The sequence below is a fragment of the Somniosus microcephalus genome, unplaced genomic scaffold (genome assembly GCF_052327205.1).
Source record: "Somniosus microcephalus isolate GS21.2 unplaced genomic scaffold, FLI_Smic_1.0 unresolved_chr8, whole genome shotgun sequence".
In the NCBI taxonomy this organism is placed as follows: domain Eukaryota; kingdom Metazoa; phylum Chordata; class Chondrichthyes; order Squaliformes; family Somniosidae; genus Somniosus; species Somniosus microcephalus.
Window position 1 is genome coordinate 12,298,942 of NW_028225186.1, and position 21,685 is coordinate 12,320,626.

The 21,685-nt window shown below is 47.4% G+C and overlaps 8 non-coding genes across 8 annotated transcripts; all 8 read left to right on the plus strand.

Annotated features, from left to right (window-relative positions):
• The first annotated feature begins 2,378 nt into the window (after positions 1-2,378).
• trnag-ccc (transfer RNA glycine (anticodon CCC)) lies at positions 2,379-2,449 on the plus strand. The gene has a single exon. It is a non-coding gene; the product is annotated as a tRNA-Gly (tRNA).
• Positions 2,450-4,647: 2,198 nt separating this feature from the next.
• Positions 4,648-4,718, plus strand: trnag-ucc (transfer RNA glycine (anticodon UCC)). The gene has a single exon. It is a non-coding gene; the product is annotated as a tRNA-Gly (tRNA).
• A 954-nt stretch (positions 4,719-5,672) lies between these two features.
• On the plus strand, positions 5,673-5,745 carry trnad-auc (transfer RNA aspartic acid (anticodon AUC)). The gene has a single exon. It is a non-coding gene; the product is annotated as a tRNA-Asp (tRNA).
• A 1,109-nt stretch (positions 5,746-6,854) lies between these two features.
• On the plus strand, positions 6,855-6,925 carry trnag-ccc (transfer RNA glycine (anticodon CCC)). Its single transcript has one exon. It is a non-coding gene; the product is annotated as a tRNA-Gly (tRNA).
• A 954-nt stretch (positions 6,926-7,879) lies between these two features.
• On the plus strand, positions 7,880-7,951 carry trnae-uuc (transfer RNA glutamic acid (anticodon UUC)). The gene has a single exon. It is a non-coding gene; the product is annotated as a tRNA-Glu (tRNA).
• Positions 7,952-9,060: 1,109 nt separating this feature from the next.
• trnag-ccc (transfer RNA glycine (anticodon CCC)) lies at positions 9,061-9,131 on the plus strand. The gene has a single exon. It is a non-coding gene; the product is annotated as a tRNA-Gly (tRNA).
• Positions 9,132-11,267: 2,136 nt separating this feature from the next.
• On the plus strand, positions 11,268-11,338 carry trnag-ccc (transfer RNA glycine (anticodon CCC)). Its single transcript has one exon. It is a non-coding gene; the product is annotated as a tRNA-Gly (tRNA).
• A 2,136-nt stretch (positions 11,339-13,474) lies between these two features.
• Positions 13,475-13,545, plus strand: trnag-ccc (transfer RNA glycine (anticodon CCC)). The gene has a single exon. It is a non-coding gene; the product is annotated as a tRNA-Gly (tRNA).
• Positions 13,546-21,685: the final 8,140 nt, after the last annotated feature.

A 21,685-nucleotide genomic window follows, 5' to 3' on the forward strand; every position in this document is an offset into this window, starting at 1 on the left:
TGCATAAGACAATTCTACCTCTGGTTACCATCCCTTCTGCCATTGGAAAGCGTTTGTCTTTATTTCCTCTATCAAAACCCACTGTAATATTGCAAGCCTCTATTAAATTTCCTCTTAGCCTCCAGGGGAAAGCAATCCCAGCTTCTCCACACAATCAACACAACTGAAGTCGCTTGTCCATCGGGCCACACTCTAAGCCGTCAAACGGGTTCTGTATGTCTGAAAGACATATATTTCAGCTACAGGGGAGTGAAGGGTTATGGGGAGTGGGCGGCAAAGTTGCGTTGTGTATGTTAGCTGTATATTAGCTGTATCTGTGCAACTGGATCAAGTGTATGAATGTTCTGCTCCTGTTCCTGTGCAACAGCTTTCAGGGGCTGAATGGCATCCTGTTCCTGTGTAACAGGCTCGATTCTTACTCTGACAGACATTACATTGCTCACTTCCTCGTTAGTATAGTTGTGAGTGTCCCCACCTGTCACGCGGGAGACCGGGGTGAAATTCCCCGACGGGGAGGAATTTTAACATCCCCAATTTTAAACCTTTGGGCAGCACTTTAACGTGCTCCTTGGAAAAGATCAACAGCGAAAAATTGAACCTTAAATAATTTTAAACGGTGAGGAACTGAAAAAAGCCTCCTGCATCAATTCCTCGTTAGCATAGTGTTCTCCTTCTGGTTGTCTTTTGTGCGGGGCACTGTGGAACGAGAGAGGACAGGGAAATGCAGATAACAGCGGGAGAAAGCAAGTCTGATCTTGCAAGGGGACAGCACTGGCACGATTGGCCGAATGGCCTCACACTATACTGCAAGCTTCCATGAATCATATGGATATCTGAGACATACCCACACAAAGTGAGCACACATCTGTGTTCGTGTATGTGTTTGAGTCTTTGTCTCAAGCAGTGCATTATTATTTCCTCTGTGTTGTCCTTGATATTATGGTGCTGGTTATTCAATATCCCGACGGCTTTTCTCTGACTGTGTATCACTGAGAAAAGCACAGAAGCAAATAGATTTCAGGTGGACGCCTACCCGCAATTGATGCTGTGGTATCTTGAACATGTCGTTTGTGATCTCGCCTAAAAAATGACATCTTGTACGAAAAGTTTGCCTGGCGCGAAAGTGACCTGAATTTCAAAGCAGCAAGGAGGAAAGACTGCATTGTTCTGCTTGCTGGCAGAATGCTTTCCGCAGCTTCCCTGGTGGTCTAGTGGTTAGGATTCGGCGCTTTCACCGCCGCGGCCCGGGTTCGATTCCCGGTCCGAGAACCAGTGCTTTTTCTGATTGTTTGAAATGCCAGCAATCAAAGCACCCGCGCGAAACAATGCTTGCACCTCATCAACCTTTCAACTTTCCACGCTGCTGTTGCCTCAGCAGCGCAACATTCGGTACCGAGGTGCAACATTCACTTCCTTGCCTTCTGTAAAATGCCTGCTGTTTCAAAGTCAGCAGGAAATGACATTGGGAACAAGACACCTTAAATGCCCACATTTATGTATACCTCACAGTGTCAGGACAGTCACGGTTATTATCCGCCTTCCATGTGTTATTTTGCCGACTGCATCTCCCTAACAAACTTAGCTGATCACAGCACGGCTATCAGTCAACTCATTGCCAGTGTGAAGAATGCCACATTAGCTACGTGTGCAAGACTCGAATGACAGAGTACCTGGGCCGTGATAATTTATCCTGATATTCATGAGGCCTTAACATTCGCTGCATAAGACAATTCTACCTCTGGTTACCATCCCTCCTGCCATTGGAAAGCGGTTGTCTTTATTTCCTCTATCAAAAGCCATTGAAATTTTGCAAGCCTTTATTAAATTTCCTCTTAGCCTCCAGAGGAAAGCAATTCCAGCTTGTCCACACCATCAACATAACTGAAGTCGCTTGTCCCTCGGGCCACACTGTAAGACGTCAAACGAGTTCTGTATGTCGGGGAGTCAAGGGTTATGGGGAGCGGGCGGAAAAGTTGCGTTGTGTCGAAGATCTCATCAGCCACGAAATTATTAAATGGCGGGGCTCGAGGGGCCGAATGGCCCAATCCTGCTCCTATTTATTCTTTTGGGAAAGGTTAGTTTCTTAATTATGTAATTTTTGAGCAGCTAAACAACGTTGGAAGCAAACACCCACGGCACCTAGAAAAGTGCAAAATCTTAGCTCTGCCGTGAGCTCATGCACCTGAGAGGTTAACCCTGTAATTCTCTGTCCACAGATCTTCCAGGACCTTCGAAGTGTTTCCAGCATTTAGTCAACAATTCCAGATGCAGTATCTGCTGCATTTCGCTTTTTATGTTAACGCAGTGTCCCCGCTTGTATTAACAAAAGCCAAAAATAAATTGTAGCTACCAGAAAATGGAATTTGTTAACTCGGTGTGCATTGGTGGTTCAGTGGTAGAATTCTCGCCTCCCACGCGGGTGACCCGGGTTCGATTCCCGGCCAATGCAGTTTAACATTTTAAACAATTCATTTCATAGCAAACACATCACTTGAGCATAAATAATATATTAGCTGTATCTGTGCAACTGGATCAAGTGAATGAATGTTCTGCTCCTGTTCCTGTGCAACAGTTTTCAGGGGCTGAATGGCATTCTGTTTCTGTGTAACAGGCTCGATTCTTACTCTGACAGACATTACATTGCTCACTTCCTCGTTAGTATAGTTGTGAGTATCCCCACCTGTCACGCGGGAGACCGTGGCGAAATTCCCCGACGGGGAGGAATTTTGACATCCCCAATTTTAAACCTTTGGGCAGCACCTTAACGTGCTCGTTGGAAAAGATCAACAGCGAAAAATTGAACCTAAAATAATTTTAAACGGTGAGGAACTGTATAAAAAGCTCCTGCATCAATTCCTCGTTAGCATAGTGTTCTCCTTCTGTTTGTCTTTTGTGCAGGGCACTGCGGAACGAGAGAGGACAGGGAAATGCAGATAACAGCGGGAGAAAGCACGTCTGATCTTTCAAGGGGACAGCACTGGCACGATTGGCCGAATGGCCTCATACTGTACTGCAAGCTTCCATGAATCATATGGATATCTGAGACATACCCACACAAAGTGAGCACACATCTGTGTTCGTGTATGTGTTTGAGCCTTTGTCTCAAGCAGTGCATTACTATTTCCTCTGTGTTGTCCTTGATATTATGGTGCTGGTTATTCAATATCCCGACGGCTTTTCTCTGACTGTGTATCACTGAGAAAAGCACAGAAGCAAATAGATTTCAGGTGGACGCCTACCCGCAATTGATGCTGTGGTATCTTGAACATGTCACAGAATCACAGAATCACAGAAACCCCACAGTGCAGATAGAGGCCATTTTGGCCCATCGAGCCGTTTGTGATCTCGCCTAAAAAATGTCATCTGGTACGAAAAGTTTGCCTGGCGCGAAAGTGACCTGAATTTCAAAGCAGCAAGGAGGAAAGACTGCATTGTTCTGCTTGCTGGCAGGATGCTTTCCGCAGCTTCCCTGGTGGTCTAGTGGTTAGGATTCGGCGCTTTCACCGCCGCGGCCCGGGTTCGATTCCTGGTCAGGGATCCAGTGCTTTTTCTGGCTGTTTGAAATGCCAGCAATCAAAGCACCCGCGCGAAACAATGCTTGCACCTCATCAACCTTTCAACTTTCCACGCTGCTTTTGCCTCAGCAGCGCATCATTCGGTACCGAGGTGCAACATTCACTTCCTTGCCTTCTGTAAAATGCCTGCTGTTTCAAAGTCAGCAGGAAATGACATTGGGAACAAGACACCTTAAATGCCCACATTTATGTGTACCTCACAGTGTCAGGACAGTCACGGTTATTATCCGCCTTCCATGTGTTATTTTGCCGACTGCATCTCCCTAACAAACTTAGCTGATCACAGCACGGCTATCAGTCAACTCATTGCCAGTGTGAAGAATGCCACATTAGCTACGTGTGCAAGACTCGAATGACAGAGTACCTGGGCCGTGATAATTTACCCTGATATTCATGAGGCCTTAACATTCGCTGCATAAGACAATTCTACCTCTGGTTACCATCCCTCCTGCCATTGGAAAGAGGTTGTCTTTATTTCCTCTATCAAAAGCCATTGAAATTTTGCAAGCTTTTATTAAATTTCCTCTTAGCCTCCAGAGGAAAGCAATTCCAGCTTGTCCACACCATCAACATAACTGAAGTCGCTTGTCCCTCGGGCCACACTGTAAGACGTCAAACGAGTTCTGTATGTCGGGGAGTCAAGGGTTATGGGGAGCGGGCGGAAAAGTTGCGTTGTGTCGAAGATCTCATCAGCCACGAAATTATTAAATGGCGGGGCTCGAGGGGCCGAATGGCCCAATCCTGCTCCTATTTATTCTTTTGGGGAAGGTTAGTTTCTTAATTATGTAATTTTTGAGCAGCTAAACAACGTTGGAAGGAAACTCCCACCGCACCGAGAAAAGTGCAAAATCTTAGCTCTGCCGTGAGCTCATGCACCTGAGAGGTTAACCCTGTGATTCTCTGTCCACAGATCTTCCAGGACCTTCGAAGTGTTTCCAGCATTTAGTCAACAATTCCAGATGCAGTATCTGCTGCATTTAGCTTTTTATGTTAACGCAGTGTCCCCGCTTGTATTAACAAAAGCCAAAAATAAATTGTAGCTACCAGAAAATGGAATTTATTAACTCGGCGTGCATTGGTGGTTCAGGGGTAGAATCCTCGCCTTCCAGGCGGGTGACCCGGGTTCGATTCCCGGCCAATGCAGGTTAACATTTTAAACAATTCATTTCATAGCAAACACATCACTTGAGCATAAATAATATATTAGCTGTATCTGTGCAACTGGATCAAGGGAATGAATGTTCTGCTCCTGTTCCTGTGCAACAGTTTTCAGGGGCTGAATGGCATTCTGTTTCTGTGTAACAGGCTCGATTCTTACTCTGACAGACATTACATTGCTCACTTCCTCGTTAGTATAGTTGTGAGTAACCCCACCTGTCACGCGGGAGATCGGGGCGAAATTCCCCGACGGGGAGCAATTTTAACATCCCCAATTTTAAACCTTTGGGCAGCACCTTAACGTGCTCGTTGGAAAAGATCAACAGCGAAAAATTGAACCTAAAATAATTTTAAACGGTGAGGAACTGTATAAAAAGCTCCTGCATCAATTCCTCGTTAGCATAGTGTTCTCCTTCTGTTTGTCTTTTGTGCGGGGCACTGTGGAACGAGAGAGGACAGGGAAATGCAGATAACAGCGGGAGAAAGCACGTCTGATCTTTCAAGGGGACAGCACTGGCACGATTGGCCGAATGGCCTCATACTGTACTGCAAGCTTCCATGAATCATATGGATATCTGAGACATACCCACACAAAGTGAGCACACATCTGTGTTCGTGTATGTGTTTGAGCCTTTGTCTCAAGCAGTGCATTACTATTTCCTCTGTGTTGTCCTTGATATTATGGTGCTGGTTATTCAATATCCCGACGGCTTTTCTCTGACTGTGTATCACTGAGAAAAGCACAGAAGCAAATAGATTTCAGGTGGAGGCCTACCCGCAATTGATGCTGTGGTATCTTGAACATGTCGTTTGTGATCTCGCCTAAAAAATGTCATCTGGTACGAAAAGTTTGCCTGGCGCGAAAGTGACCTGAATTTCAAAGCAGCAAGGAGGAAAGACTGCATTGTTCTGCTTGCTGGCAGGATGCTTTCCGCAGCTTCCCTGGTGGTCTAGTGGTTAGGATTCGGCGCTATCACCGCCGCGGCCCGGGTTCGATTCCCGGTCAGTAGAACCAGTGCTTTTTCTGGCTGTTTGAAATGCCAGCAATCAAAGCACCCGCGCGAAACAATGCTTGCACCTCATCAACCTTTCAACTTTCCACGCTGCTGTTGCCTCAGCAGCGCAACATTCGGTACCGAGGTGCAACATTCACTTCCTTGCCTTCTGTAAAATGCCTGCTGTTTCAAAGTCAGCAGGAAATGACATTGGGAACAAGACACCTTAAATGCCCACATTTATGTGTACCTCACAGTGTCAGGACAGTCACGGTTATTATCCGCCTTCCATGTGTTATTTTGCCGACTGCATCTCCCTAACAAACTTAGCTGGTCACAGCACGTCTATCAGTCAACTCATTGCCAGTGTGAAGAATGCCACATTAGCTCCGTGTGCAAGACTCGAATGACAGAGCACCTGGGCCGTGATAATTTATCCTGATATTCATGAGGCCTTAACATTCGCTGCATAAGACAATTCTACCTCTGGTTACCATCCCTCCTGCCATTGGAAAGCGGTTGTCTTTATTTCCTCTATCTAAAGCCATTGAAATTTTGCAAGCCTTTATTAAATTTCCTCTTAGCCTCCAGAGGAAAGCAATTCCAGCTTGTCCACACCATCAACATAACTGAAGTCGCTTGTCCCTCGGGCCACACTGTAAGACGTCAAACGAGTTCTGTATGTCGGGGAGTTATGGGTTATGGGGAGCGGGCGGAAAAGTTGCGTTGTGTCGAAGATCTCATCAGCCACGAAATTATTAAATGGCGGGGCTCGAGGGGCCGAATGGCCCAATCCTGCACCTATTTATTCTTTTGGGGAAGGTTAGTTTCTTAATTATGTAATTTTTGAGCAGCTAAACAACGTTGGAAGGAAACTCCCACGGCACCTAGAAAAGTGCAAAATCTTAGCTCTGCCGTGAGCTCATGCACCTGAGAGGTTAACCCTGTAATTCTCTGTCCACGGATCTTCCAGGACCTTCGAAGTGTTTCCAGCATTTAGTCAACAATTCCAGATGCAGTATCTGCTGCATTTAGCTTTTTATGTTTACGCAGTGTCCCCGCTTGTATTAACAAAAGCCAAAAATAAATTGTAGCTACCAGAAAATGGAATTTGTTAACTCGGCGTGCATTGGTGGTTCAGGGGTAGAATTCTCGCCTCCCACGCGGGTGACCCGGGTTCGATTTCCGGCCAATGCAGTTTAACATTTTAAACAATTCATTTCATAGCAAACACATCACTTGAGCATAAATAATATATTAGCTGTATCTGTGCAACTGGATCAAGGGAATGAATGTTCTGCTCCTGTTCCTGTGCAACAGTTTTCAGGGGCTGAATGGCATTCTGTTTCTGTGTAACAGGCTCGATTCTTACTCTGACAGACATTACATTGCTCACTTCCTCGTTAGTATAGTTGTGAGTATCCCCACCTGTCACGCGGGAGACCGGGGTGAAATTCCCCGACGGGGAGGAATTTTAACATCCCCAATTTTAAACCTTTGGGCAGCACCTTAACGTGCTCGTTGAAAAAGATCAACAGCGAAAAATTGAACCTAAAATAATTTTAAACGGTGAGGAACTGTATAAAAAGCTCCTGCATCAATTCCTCGTTAGCATAGTGTTCTCCTTCTGTTTGTCTTTTGTGCGGGGCACTGCGGAACGAGAGAGGACAGGGAAATGCAGATAACAGCGGGAGAAAGCACGTCTGATCTTTCAAGGGGACAGCACTGGCACGATTGGCCGAATGGCCTCATACTGTACTGCAAGCTTCCATGAATCATGTGGATATCTGAGACATACCCACACAAAGTGAGCACACATCTGTGTTCGTGTATGTGTTTGAGCCTTTGTCTCAAGCAGTGCATTACTATTTCCTCTGTGTTGTCCTTGATATTATGGTGCTGGTTATTCAATATCCCGACGGCTTTTCTCTGACTGTGTATCACTGAGAAAAGCACAGAAGCAAATAGATTTCAGGTGGACGCCTACCCGCAATTGATGCTGTGGTATCTTGAACATGTCGTTTGTGATCTCGCCTAAAAAATGTCATCTGGTACGAAAAGTTTGCCTGGCGCGAAAGTGACCTGAATTTCAAAGCAGCAAGGAGGAAAGACTGCATTGTTCTTCTTGCTGGCAGGATGCTTTCCGCAGCTTCCCTGGTGGTCTAGTGGTTAGGATTCGGCGCTTTCACCGCCGCGGCCCGGGTTCGATTCCCGGTCAGGGAACCAGTGCTTTTTCTGGCTGTTTGAAATGCCAGCAATCAAAGCACCCGCGCGAAACAATGCTTGCACCTCATCAACCTTTCAACTTTCCACGCTGCTGTTGCCTCAGCAGCGCAACATTCGGTACCGAGGTGCAACATTCACTTCCTTGCCTTCTGTAAAATGCCTGCTGTTTCAAAGTCAGCAGGAAATGACATTGGGAACAAGACACCTTAAATGCCCACATTTATGTGTACCTCACAGTGTCAGGACAGTCACGGTTATTATCCGCCTTCCATGTGTTATTTTGCCGACTGCATCTCCCTAACAAACTTAGCTGATCACAGCACGGCTATCAGTCAACTCATTGCCAGTGTGAAGAATGCCACAATAGCTACGTGTGCAAGACTCGAATGACAGAGTACCTGGGCCGTGATAATTTATCCTGATATTCATGAGGCCTTAACATTCGCTGCATAAGACAATTCTACCTCTGGTTACCATCCCTCCTGCCATTGGAAAGCGGTTGTCTTTATTTCCTCTATCAAAAGCCATTGAAATTTTGCAAGCCTTTATTAAATTTCCTCTTAGCCTCCAGAGGAAAGCAATTCCAGCTTGTCCACACCATCAACATAACTGAAGTCGCTTGTCCCTCGGGCCACACTGTAAGACGTCAAACGAGTTCTGTATGTCGGGGAGTCAAGGGTTATGGGGAGCGGGCGGAAAAGTTGCGTTGTGTCGAAGATCTCATCAGCCACGAAATTATTAAATGGCGGGTCTCGAGGGGCCGAATGGTCCAATCCTGCTCCTATTTATTCTTTTGGGGAAGGTTAGTTTCTTAATTATGTAATTTTTGAGCAGCTAAACAACGTTGGAAGGAAACTCCCACGGCACCTAGGAAAGTGCAAAATCTTAGCTCTGCCGTGAGCTCATGCACCTGAGAGGTTAACCCTGTAATTCCCTGTCCACAGATCTTCCAGGACCTTCGAAGTGTTTCCAGCATTCAGTCAACAATTCCAGATGCAGCATCTGCTGCATTTTGCTTTTAATGTTAACGCAGTGTCCCCGCTTGTATTAACAAAAGCCAAAAATAAATTGTAGCTACCAGAAAATGGAATTTGTTAACTCGGCGTGCATTGGTGGTTCAGGGGTAGAATTCTCGCCTCCCACGCGGGTGACCCGGGTTCGATTCCCGGCCAATGCAGGTTAACATTCTAAACAATTCATTTCATAGCAAACACATCACTTGAGCATAAATAATATATTAGCTGTATCTGTGCAATTGGATCAAGGGAATGAATGTTCTGCTCCTGTTCCTGTGCAACAGTTTTCAGGGACTGAATGGCATTCTTTTTCTGTGTAACAGGCTCGATTCTTACTCTGACAGACATTACATTGCTCACTTCCTCGTTAGTATAGTTGTGAGTATCCCCACCTGTCACGCGGGAGACCGGGGTGAAATTCCCCGACGGGGAGGAATTTTAACATCCCCAATTTTAAACCTTTGGGCAGCACCTTAACGTGCTCGTTGGAAAAGATCAACAGCGAAAAATTGAACCTAAAATAATTTTAAACGGTGAGGAACTGTATAAAAAGCTCCTGCATCAATTCCTCGTTAGCATAGTGTTCTCCTTCTGTTTGTCTTTTGTGCGGGGCACTGCGGAACGAGAGAGGACAGGGAAATGCAGATAACAGCGGGAGAAAGCACGTCTGATCTTTCAAGGGGACAGCACTGGCACGATTGGCCGAATGGCCTCATACTGTACTGCAAGCTTCCATGAATCATATGGATATCTGAGACATACCCACACAAAGTGAGCACACATCTGTGTTCGTGTATGTGTTTGAGCCTTTGTCTCAAGCAGTGCATTACTATTTCCTCTGTGTTGTCCTTGATATTATGGTGCTGGTTATTCAATATCCCGACGGCTTTTCTCTGACTGTGTATCACTGAGAAAAGCACAGAAGCAAATAGATTTCAGGTGGACGCCTACCCGCAATTGATGCTGTGGTATCTTGAACATGTCGTTTGTGATCTCGCCTAAAAAATGTCATCTGGTATGAAAAGTTTGCCTGGCGCGAAAGTGACCTGAATTTCAAAGCAGCAAGGAGGAAAGACTGCATTGTTCTGCTTGCTGGCAGGATGCTTTCCGCAGCTTCCCTGGTGGTCTAGTGGTTAGGATTCGGCGCTTTCACCGCCGCGGCCCGGGTTCGATTCCCGGTCAGAGAACCAGTGCTTTTTCTGGCTGTTTGAAATGCCAGCAATCAAAGCACCCGCGCGAAACAATGCTTGCACCTCACTCAACCTTTCAACTTTCCACGCTGCTGTTGCCTCAGCAGCGCAACAATCGGTACCGAGGTGCAACATTCACTTCCTTGCCTTCTGTAAAATGCCTGCTGTTTCAAAGTCAGCAGGAAATGACATTGGGAACAAGACACCTTAAATGCCCACATTTATGTGTACCTCACAGTGTCAGGACAGTCACGGTTATTATCCGCCTTCCATGTGTTATTTTGCCGACTGCATCTCCCTAACAAACTTAGCTGATCACAGCACGGCTATCAGTCAACTCATTGCCAGTGTGAAGAATGCCACATTAGCTACGTGTGCAAGACTCGAATGACAGAGTACCTGGGCCGTGATAATTTATCCTGATATTCATGAGGCCTTAACATTCGCTGCATAAGACAATTCTACCTCTGGTTACCATCCCTCCTGCCATTGGAAAGCGGTTGTCTTTATTTCCTCTATCAAAAGCCATTGAAATTTTGCAAGCCTTTATTAAATTTCCTCTTAGCCTCCAGAGGAAAGCAATTCCAGCTTGTCCACACCATCAACATAACTGAAGTCGCTTGTCCCTCGGGCCACACTGTAAGACGTCAAACGAGTTCTGTATGTCGGGGAGTCAAGGGTTATGGGGAGCGGGCGGAAAAGTTGCGTTGTGTCGAAGATCTCATCAGCCACGAAATTATTAAATGGCGGGGCTCGAGGGGCCGAATGGTCCAATCCTGCTCCTATTTATTCTTTTGGGGAAGTTTAGTTTCTTAATTATGTAATTTTTGAGCAGCTAAACAACGTTGGAAGGAAACTCCCACGGCACCTAGAAAAGTGCAAAATCTTAGCTCTGCCGTGAGCTCATGCACCTGAGAGGTTAACCCTGTAATTCTCTGTCCACAGATCTTCCAGGACCTTCGAAGTGTTTCCAGCATTTAGTCAACAATTCCAGATGCAGTATCTGCTGCATTTAGCTTTTTATGTTAACGCAGTGTCCCCGCTTGTATTAACAAAAGCCAAAAATAAATTGTAGCTACCAGAAAATGGAATTTGTTAACTCGGCGTGCATTGGTGGTTCAGGGGTAGAATTCTCGCCTCCCACGCGGGTGAGTTGGGTTCGATTCCCGGCCAATGCAGGTTAACATTTTAAACAATTCATTCCATAGCAAACACATCACTTGAGCATAAATAATATATTAGCTGTATCTGTGCAACTGGATCAAGGGAATGAATGTTCTGCTCCTGTTCCTGTGCAACAGTTTTCAGGGACTGAATGGCATCCTGTTCCTGTGTAACAGGCTCGATTCTTACTCTGACAGACATTACATTGCTCACTTCCTCGTTAGTATAGTTGTGAGTATCCCCACCTGTCACGCGGGAGACCGGGGTGAAATTCCCCGACGGGGAGGAATTTTAACATCCCCAATTTTAAACCTTTGGGCAGCACCTTAACGTGCTCGTTGGAAAAGATCAACAGCGAAAAATTGAACCTAAAATAATTTTAAACGGTGAGGAACTGTATAAAACGCTCCTGCATCAATTCCTCGTTAGCATAGTGTTCTCCTTCTGTTTGTCTTTTGTGCGGGGCACTGCGGAACGAGAGAGGACAGGGAAATGCAGATAACAGCGGGAGAAAGCACGTCTGATCTTTCAAGGGGACAGCACTGGCACGATTGGCCGAATGGCCTCATACTGTACTGCAAGCTTCCATGAATCATATGGATATCTGAGACATACCCACACAAAGTGAGCACACATCTGTGTTCGTGTATGTGTTTGAGCCTTTGTCTCAAGCAAGTGCATTACTATTTCCTCTGTGTTGTCCTTGATATTATGGTGCTGGTTATTCAATATCCCGACGGCTTTTCTCTGACTGTGTATCACTGAGAAAAGCACAGAAGCAAATAGATTTCAGGTGGACGCCTACCCGCAATTGATGCTGTGGTATCTTGAACATGTCGTTTGTGATCTCGCCTAAAAAATGTCTTCTGGTACGAAAAGTTTGCCTGGCGCGAAAGTGACCTGAATTTCAAAGCAGCAAGGAGGAAAGACTGCATTGTTCTGCTTGCTGGCAGAATGCTTTCCGCAGCTTCCCTGGTTGTCTAGTGGTTAGGATTCGGCGCTTTCACCGCCGCGGCCCGGGTTCGATTCCCGGTCAGAGAACCAGTGCTTTTTCTGGCTGTTTGAAATGCCAGCAATCAAAGCACCCCCGCGAAACAATGCTTGCACCTCATCAACCTTTCAACTTTCCACGCTGCTGTTGCCTCAGCAGCGCAACATTCGGTACCGAGGTGCAACATTCACTTCCTTGCCTTCTGTAAAATGCCTGCTGTTTCAAAGTCAGCAGGAAATGACATTGGGAACAAGACACCTTAAATGCCCACATTTATGTGTACCTCACAGTGTCAGGACAGTCACGGTTATTATCCGCCTTCCATGTGTTATTTTGCCGACTGCATCTCCCTAACAAACTTAGCTGATCACAGCACGGCTATCAGTCAACTCATTGCCAGTGTGAAGAATGCCACAATAGCTACGTGTGCAAGACTCGAATGACAGAGTACCTGGGCCGTGATAATTTATCCTGATATTCATGAGGCCTTAACATTCGCTGCATAAGACAATTCTACCTCTGGTTACCATCCCTCCTGCCATTGGAAAGCGGTTGTCTTTATTTCCTCTATCAAAAGCCATTGAAATTTTGCAAGCCTTTATTAAATTTCCTCTTAGCCTCCAGAGGAAAGCAATTCCAGCTTGTCCACACCATAAACATAACTGAAGTCGCTTGTCCCTCGGGCCACACTGTAAGACGTCAAACGAGTTCTGTATGTCGGGGAGTCAAGGGTTATGGGGAGCGGGCGGAAAAGTTGCGTTGTGTCGAAGATCTCATCAGCCACGAAATTATTAAATGGCGGGTCTCGAGGGGCCGAATGGTCCAATCCTGCTCCTATTTATTCTTTTGGGGAAGGTTAGTTTCTTAATTATGTAATTTTTGAGCAGCTAAACAACGTTGGAAGGAAACTCCCACGGCACCTAGAAAAGTGCAAAATCTTAGCTCTGCCGTGAGCTCATGCACCTGAGAGGTTAACCCTGTGATTCTCTGTCCACAGATCTTCCAGGACCTTCGAAGTGTTTCCAGCATTTAGTCAACAATTCCAAATGCAGTATCTGCTGCATTTAGCTTTTTATGTTAACGCAGTGTCCCCGCTTGTAATAACAAAAGCCAAAAATAAATTGTAGCTACCAGAAAATGGAATTTGTTAACACGGTGTGCATTGGTGGTTCAGGGGTAGAATTCTCGCCTCCCACGCGGGTGACCCGGGTTCGATTCCCGGCCAATGCAGGTTAACATTTTAAACAATTCATTTCATAGCAAACACATCACTTGAGCATAAATAATATATTAGCTGTATCTGTGCAACTGGATCAAGGGAATGAATGTTCTGCTCCTGTTCCTGTGCAACAGTTTTCAGGGACTGAATGGCATTCTGTTTCTGTGTAACAGGCTCGATTCTTACTCTGACAGACATTACATTGCTCACTTCCTCGTTAGTATAGTTGTGAGTATCCCCACCTGTCACGCGGGAGACCGGGGTGAAATTCCCCGACGGGGAGGAATTTTAACATCCCCAATTTTAAACCTTTGGGCAGCACCTTAACGTGCTCGTTGGAAAAGATCAACAGCGAAAAATTGAACCTAAAATAATTTTAAACGGTGAGGAACTGTATAAAAAGCTCCTGCATCAATTCCTCGTTAGCATAGTGTTCTCCGTCTGTTTGTCTTTTGTGCAGGGCACTGCGGAACGAGAGAGGACAGGGAAATGCAGATAACAGCGGGAGAAAGCACGTCTGATCTTTCAAGGGGACAGCACCGACACGATTGGCCGAATGGCCTCATACTGTACTGCAAGCTTCCATGAATCATATGGATATCTGAGACATACCCACACAAAGTGAGCACACATCTGTGTTCGTGTATGTGTTTGAGCCTTTGTCTCAAGCAGTGCATTATTATTTCCTCTGTGTTGTCCTTGATATTATGGTGCTGGTTATTCAATATCCCGACGGCTTTTCTCTGACTGGACAGGCTGGGGTTGTTTTCCTTGGTGCATCGAAGGCTGAGGGGGGACCTGATTGATGTGTACAAATTATGAGTGGCATAGATAGTGTAGATAGAAATGAACGTTTCCCTTAGTAGAGCGATCAATAACAAGGGGGCATAGATTCAAGGTAAGGGGCAGGAGGTTTAGAGCGGATTTGAGGAAGAACTTTTTCACCCGGAGGGTGGTTGGAATCTGGAACTCACTGCCTGAAAGGGTGGTAGAGGCAGGAACACTCACAACATTCCAGAAGCATTTGGATGAGCACTTGAAATGCGATAACAAACAAGGCTCCGGCGAAATGCTGGAAAATGGGATTAGATTAGACAAGGATTGATGGCCGGCTCGGACGCGATGGGCCGAAGGGCCTCTTTCTGTGCTGTATAACTCTATGACTCTATGGCTTTATAACAATTTAAATTTTTGAAAAAATGTATTACATTTTCTAATGGGGCTAAAAAATAAACTTACCTTTCTTTAAATTATTTAAAAATAATAAACCTGTGGTAAAAATGTTTTAATTGTAATGAATTCGCCACTTACCATTTTAAAAGCAGGCCTTGCGACTGCTTTTTACATGTCTAACTTCTGGAGACTTACCTTCCTGGAGAAACCTGGAAAAAAATGGAAAGTTCAAAGCGCACACGCTGACTCTCCCGCGCACGCCATCCAGCTCTTAACCCCTTCTTTCAGGGGAATGGAAGTGCCGGATTCCCGCGCATGCACAGTGCATGCACGAAACCGGCACTTTCGTTGGGTCTACGCGTGAGTACCCCATCCGCACTCACGCGTTGGGACGCGAATTTCTGGGCGATTGTCTTCGGACCCCGCCACTAACTCTGTTCACTAGCTAGGGACTCCAGCCCTCCCCCTGGCCACTGTCTGAGGCTGGTCCAGACTGGTTGCAACCTCGGCATCCTATTTAATCCGAAGGGGAACTTCTGACCCACCTCTAACATCGCCCGACCCGTCCCCGCACCAGGCCTCCCTTCATCCCACTATTGGCGGCCATGCCTTCAGCCGCCTAGGGCTCACACTCTGGGATCCCCTCCCTAATTTCCTACGCCTCTCCACCACCCGTTCCTCCGCTAAAACCCATCGCTTTGAACCCAGCCTTTTGTCACCCCTCATCATATCTTCTTCGACTGGGCTCTGGTCTTTTTTGCCTGTTAACTGCCTGGGGTCGTTTCGCTGTATTCAAAGCCGTTACAGAAATGTAAATTCTTATTGGGGAGCCGTGGTGATTCTGGGCGGATCTCGAAGTGAGGGATTGTATTATTAACCAGATTAATGGTGAGCGGGTTATGATTGATGCCATTATTGATGACTCCTTCCAACACTTCACTGAAGATTGGGAGGGGAATGATGGGAGAGTGATTTATCCATTTTCTGTGGATTGGACATACCTGGGCAATCAGCCACGTTGTGGGGTAAATGCCAGTACTGGGGGTGTCAGCCTGGATTAAGGGCTCAACTCTCTGAAGTGGGGACTTGAACCCCCGCCCTTCTGATGTAGAGGCAAGAGTGCTGCCCACTGAGCCACGGAAGACACTTGAGTGAATTTAATCTACAACGGATGAAGCACAAATGACTTGTCTGGATATAACGCACCCGTGCGTCCTTATCATAGAATCATCGAAATTTACAGCACAGAAGGAGGCCATTGGGCCCATCGTGTCCGTGCCAGCCGACAAAGAGCAATCCACCCTAATCCCACATTCCAGCTCTTGGTTCGTAGCCCTGTAGGTTACGGCAGTTCAAGTGCATATCCAAGTCCTTTTTAAATGTGATGATGGCTTCTGCCTCTACCACCCTTTCAGGCAATGAGCGCCGGACCCTACCACCCTCTGGGTGAAAATATTTCTCCTCAAATCTCCTCTCAACCTCCGACCAATTACTTGAAATCTATGCCCCCTGGTTACTAACCCTTCTGCTAAGGGAAATAAGTCGTTCCTAGCCAATCTATCTAGGCCCCTCATAATTATATCCAGCTGAATTAGGTCTCCCTTCAGCCTCCTCTGTTACAGAGAAAACAACCCCAGCCTATCCAATCTTTCCGCATATCTAAATTTCCCCAGCCTTGCAACATCCTCGTAAATATCCTCCGCACCCTTTATAGTGCAATCACATCCTTCCTGTAATGTGGTGACCAGAACTGCACACAGTATTCTAGCTGCAGCCTAACTAGTGTTTTATACAGTTCAAGCATAACCTCCCTGCTCTTATATTCTATGCCTCGGCTAATAAAGGAATGTATCCCGTATGCCTTCTTAACCACTTTATCTACCTGTCCTGCTACCTTCAGGGATCTGTGGACCTGCACTCCAAGGTCCCTCTGATCTTCTGTACTTCTCAGTGTCTTACCATTTAATGTGCATTCCTTGCCTTGTTAGCCCTCCCCAAATGCATTAATTCACACTTCTCCGGATTGAATTCCATTTGTCTCTGTTCTGCCCACCTGACCAGCCCATTGACATATTCCTGCAGTCTGAAGCCTTGTACTGCCCGTCCTCCTGTCGAGTGCTTCGAAAGGGAATACGGCGCAATCCAAACACTGAAATATTTTATAAATTTTGAGGCAGGGTCTCTTGTGATTTCGAGCAGTGCGTGAGCCGCGCTGTCCCACTCAGTTCCCTAGATCCCGTGGGATCATCACTGGTCTCCTGCAGTCACTCCAGCAGAAAGCCCAGAGACACTGAGGGGAATTGGACGGAGAGACCAGCAGGGTGGAACTTCCAAACTGGACTCCGTGATCCACCTGCCAGTAATGATGGGAACATGTAAAGAATTGCCAAATGTTTATTACTCATGTTGTATAGGATGCTCTGGATTGAGTCAGGTGCGGCTCAGTGGGTCGGCATCTTGCTTCTGAGTCAGCAGGTAGTGGTTTCATAGTCCTAATCCAGAAACTTGAGCAAAAAAATCCAGGCTGACACTCCCAGTGCAGTACCGAGGGAATGCTGCAATATCGGAGCGGCAATACAGAGGGAGCACTGCACTGTTGGAGGGGTGGTATTGAGGGAGCACTGCACTGTCAGAGGGTGGCACTGAGGGAGTGCTGCACTGTCGGAAGTGCGGTACTGAGGCTGCACTGCACTGTCAGAGGTTGATAGTGAGGGAGTGCTGCACTGTCGGAGGGGCTGTTCTGAGGGAGAGTCGCACTGTCAGAGGGTGGTACTGAGGGGGTGCTGCACTGTCGGAGGGGCAGCACTGAGGGAGCACCGCACTGTCGGAGGGGCAGTACTGAGGGAGAGCCGCACTGTCAGAGGGGTAGTACTGAGGGAGCAACGCACTGTCGGAGGGGCAGCACAGAGGGAGGGCTGAACTGTCGGAGGGGCAGTACTGAGGAAGCGCTGCACTGTTGGAAGGGTGGTACTGAGGGAGTGCTGCACTGTCAGAGGGGCGGTACTGAGGGAGCACCGCACTGACGGAGGGGCCGTACTGAGGGAGCGCTGCACTGTCGGAGGGGCAGTACGGAGGGAGCACTGCACTGTTGGATAGGCAGTGCTGAGGGAACGCTGCACTATTGGAGGATCAGTACTGAGGGAGTGCTGCACTGTCGAAGGGGCAGTACTGACGGAACGCTGCACAGTCGGAGGGGCAGGACTAAGTGACTGCTGCACTGTCGGGGGTTAATACTGAGAGAGCGCTGCACTGTCGGAGGGGAAATACTGAGGGAGCGCTGCACTGTCGGAGGGGAAATACTGAGGGAGCGCTGCACTGTCGGAGGGGAAATACTGAGGGAGCGCTGCACTGTTGGAGGGACAGTACAGCGTGAGTGCCGCACTGTAAATTTAAGGCAAATGGGATTGTGGGCAAGGTATTTACTTGGATACAGAACTGGTTGGCAGACAGAAAGCAAAGAGTTGGAATAGACGGGTCTTTTTCTGAGTGGCAGGCAGTGACTAGTGTGGTACCGCAGGGATCGGTCCTTGGACTCCAGCTATTCACAATATATATTAATGATCTAGGCAAGGGAACTAGATGTAATATCTCCAAATTTGCAGTCGACACAAAGCTGGGTGGGCGTGTGTGCTGTGAGGAGGATGCTGAGAAACTACAGGATGATTTGGACAGGTTGGGTGATTGGGCAGAAGCATGGCAGATGCAATATAACGTGGATAAATGTGAGGTTACCCACTTTGGTGGCAAAAACAGGAAGGCAGATTATTATCTGAATGGCAATAGATTGGGAGAAGGGGAAGTGCAACGAGACCCGAGTGTCCTTGTGCAGCAGTCGCTGAAGGTAAGCATGCAGGTGCAGCAGGCGGTTAAAAAGGAAAATGGTATGATGGCCTTCGTAGTGAGAGGGTTGGAGTACAGGAACAAGGGTGTCTTGCTCCAGTTGTACAGGGCCTTGGTGAGACCACATCTTGAGTATTGCGTGCAGTTCTGGTCGCCTTGTCTGAGGAAGGATGTTCCTGCCATGGAAGGAGTTCAGCGAATATTCACCAGGCTGATACCTGGGACGGCAGGAATGAAGTTTGAAGAGAGATTGGGTCGATTGGGCTTGTACTCGCTGGAGTTTAGTAGAATGAGAGGGGATCTCATAATCTTATAAAATTGTGACAGGACTGGACAGATTGGATGCGGGAACGATGATTCCGATGGTCGGGGAGGCCAGAACCAGGGGTGACAGTCTAAGGTTAGGGTGTAGGCCATTTAGGATAGAAAAGAAGAGGACTTTCTTTACCAGAGAATGGTGAACCTGTGGAATTCTCTACCACAGAAGGCAGTACATGCCAATTCATTAAATATATTCATGAAGGAGTTGGATATATTTCTTAAGCCTAAAGGGATCAAGGGATATGGCGAGAAAGCAGGGGCAGGGTACTGAATTTGGATGATCAGCCATGACCGCATTGAATGGTGGAGCAGGCACGAGGGGCCGAATGGCCTACTCCTGATCCTATCTTCTGTGTTTCTATGTTTCTGTCGGACAGGCAGTACTGAGGGAGTGCTGCACTATCGGAGGATCAGTACTGAGGGAGCGCTGCACTATCTGAGAGGAAGTACTGAGGGAGCGCCCCACTGTCGGGAGGGATGGAGTGTCGCACTGTAGGAGGTGCTGTCTTTCGGATCAGACGTTAAACTGCTCTCTCATGTTGATGTAAATGAGCCCACGGCCACTATTCGAAGAAGAGCAGGGCCATTCTCCCTGGTGTCCAGGACCAATATTTACCCCTCAATCAAAATGATGAATAAACAGATTATCTGGCCATTTTCATTGCTGTTTGTGGGAGCTTGCTGTGTGCAAATTGGCTGCTGCGTTTCCTACATTACAACAGTGACTGCACTTCAAAAAGCACTTCTTTGGCTGTAAAGTGTTTTGGGACATCCTGAGGTGGTGAAAGCTGGTAATCACTGTCCCACCAGGGGTATCTGGGCATTACCTGTTATCATGGTCCCACCAGGGTTATCTGGGTATTACCTGTAATCACTGTCCCACCAGAGGTATCTGGGCATTCCCTGTAATCACCGTCCCACCAGGGGCATCTGGGCATTAACTGTAATCACTGTCCCACCAGGGATATCTGGGCATTACCTGTTATCGCCGTCCCTGCAGGTATATCCTGAAATTACCTGCAATGGGTAGCACCAGGGCTATCCTGCCATGGGAGCCAGTACTGTATGAAAATTAGCGAATATGAAAGGTTAATTAGCTGGTTTTCTCACACCGGCCAATCCTCAGGCCACTGGGAGTGTGACTGAGAACTCCTGTTGGGCTCCAGTGTGGACAGTCTTGTGCAGTGGATTGATGTCCACCAGTCTCAGATTACCACGGATCGAGGAGTCGTTCACTCCATCAGTCTGTCCCAGATTCGAACAGGTGTTGGATGGAAAGACGACAGTGAGCGGACATGCGGGGGTGAGAAGTTTAAGGCTTTATTCTGTGATTACATTGTCTGTCTGTATCTTTGCCATATCCTGGATCAATAGCAGCAATGACAGGATTAACAATAAAGAGGGATTGTGTCGGTGGTGGATGGAAGCGTGTGGCAGCGGGTTCCGAGATGAGTGGGTATCCTGCCAGTAGAACCAAAGGGGCTTTGAGGAACACGGGCCAAGAAATCAGATATGGCCTGAAAACGGACGGCGTCATGGCCCAGCATTACTTAGATGCGTCTGGGCAAAGTGGTCTAAGTAGCACGCAAAATTCATGTTGAGTGCTCTTTTACATGATTATAGTGCTGATCTGAGCACTACACCCGCTGCTCATTGGTTTACAGCTCAACAGATGGGACAATATCGGGTGCAGTCTAACTGCAAATCATGTTAGGCCTCGGCTTTCTCCACTACTTAAAGGGGAGGTTCTTTGATGAAGCAGCTCCTCATTGTCATTCCATTTGGAGCGCCATTTGGACGATCACGCTGTATCAGAATGCTCTCCTGCAGCCTCTGCTTGCTGCCAGCCAAGCTCAGACTGCTGCCACCATGGCTCGGTTTACCAGTGTTGAACAGGGCTTGCAGGGTGCCACAGCCGCCCCACCATCTGGCCACCAACAGATTGCTAGGAATGTTGAGGCACCGTCCCGGAGGGAGTGGCAGTGGGTCTGGGGAGCAGGAACCTGCTGCCCTCTCTCAGGATGACAGCATTCCTACTCCCACCTCTGCCACTCCAACATTGCCCTTGCCGCTGCCTGTCAGCCAGCCTAGGCTGCTGCCACCCATGCCGAGGTGGTGCAGTCTGCAGCCAGGCGTTCTAGGGCCAGAGCTGTTCGAGGTCGTCCTGCAAGACCATTTGCAGTCTCCCCCACTGAAAGTCAGCAGCGTTCCACTGGCCATTCTGCAGCCACTGGGGGAGTTGTTCACAATTAACACAGGGCAGTTAGTTGAGCGGCGCACTCCAAAACACATGGGAAGTGCGGCAGCCACTATGTCGCCCCGAATCGGGCCTTAAGGGCCTGCAGTAAGACTGCGGATTTCTAGGCCTTGAAGCTTAACTTTCAGCAGCGGGATTCGCCTCCTTGGCCTAGCTGGAGCCTTTAATCGCATCTCTCACTTTGACCCAAAACAATTTTTGAGCTTCGATGTCTGATGGCCACTGGATGTAAAGCTTCTTTTTCATGACATTTCTCCTCTTGTGGTAGGTTGAGAGTTCAGCTTCTGGAATCGTCTCCAAGAAGATCAGGATGATGATATCTTTCAGCTCGTGGAAGAGCCTGTAGCTCGCTAGCTGCAGTTCCATGGAGCACCACTCGCTGTACAGGTAGTTGCGGCTCATCACACAGATGGTCTTCCTGCTTTGGTAGATGCTGTCCACGATGTTGTCGATGATATATTTGCCCAGCTCAAAATCTCTGTGGTGGAGGCAGTGTTTGAAGCATTGGGGTCCTCTCGTTTCTAGGTTTGGCACCAACACTTGCAGAGCCCAGTCTTCGG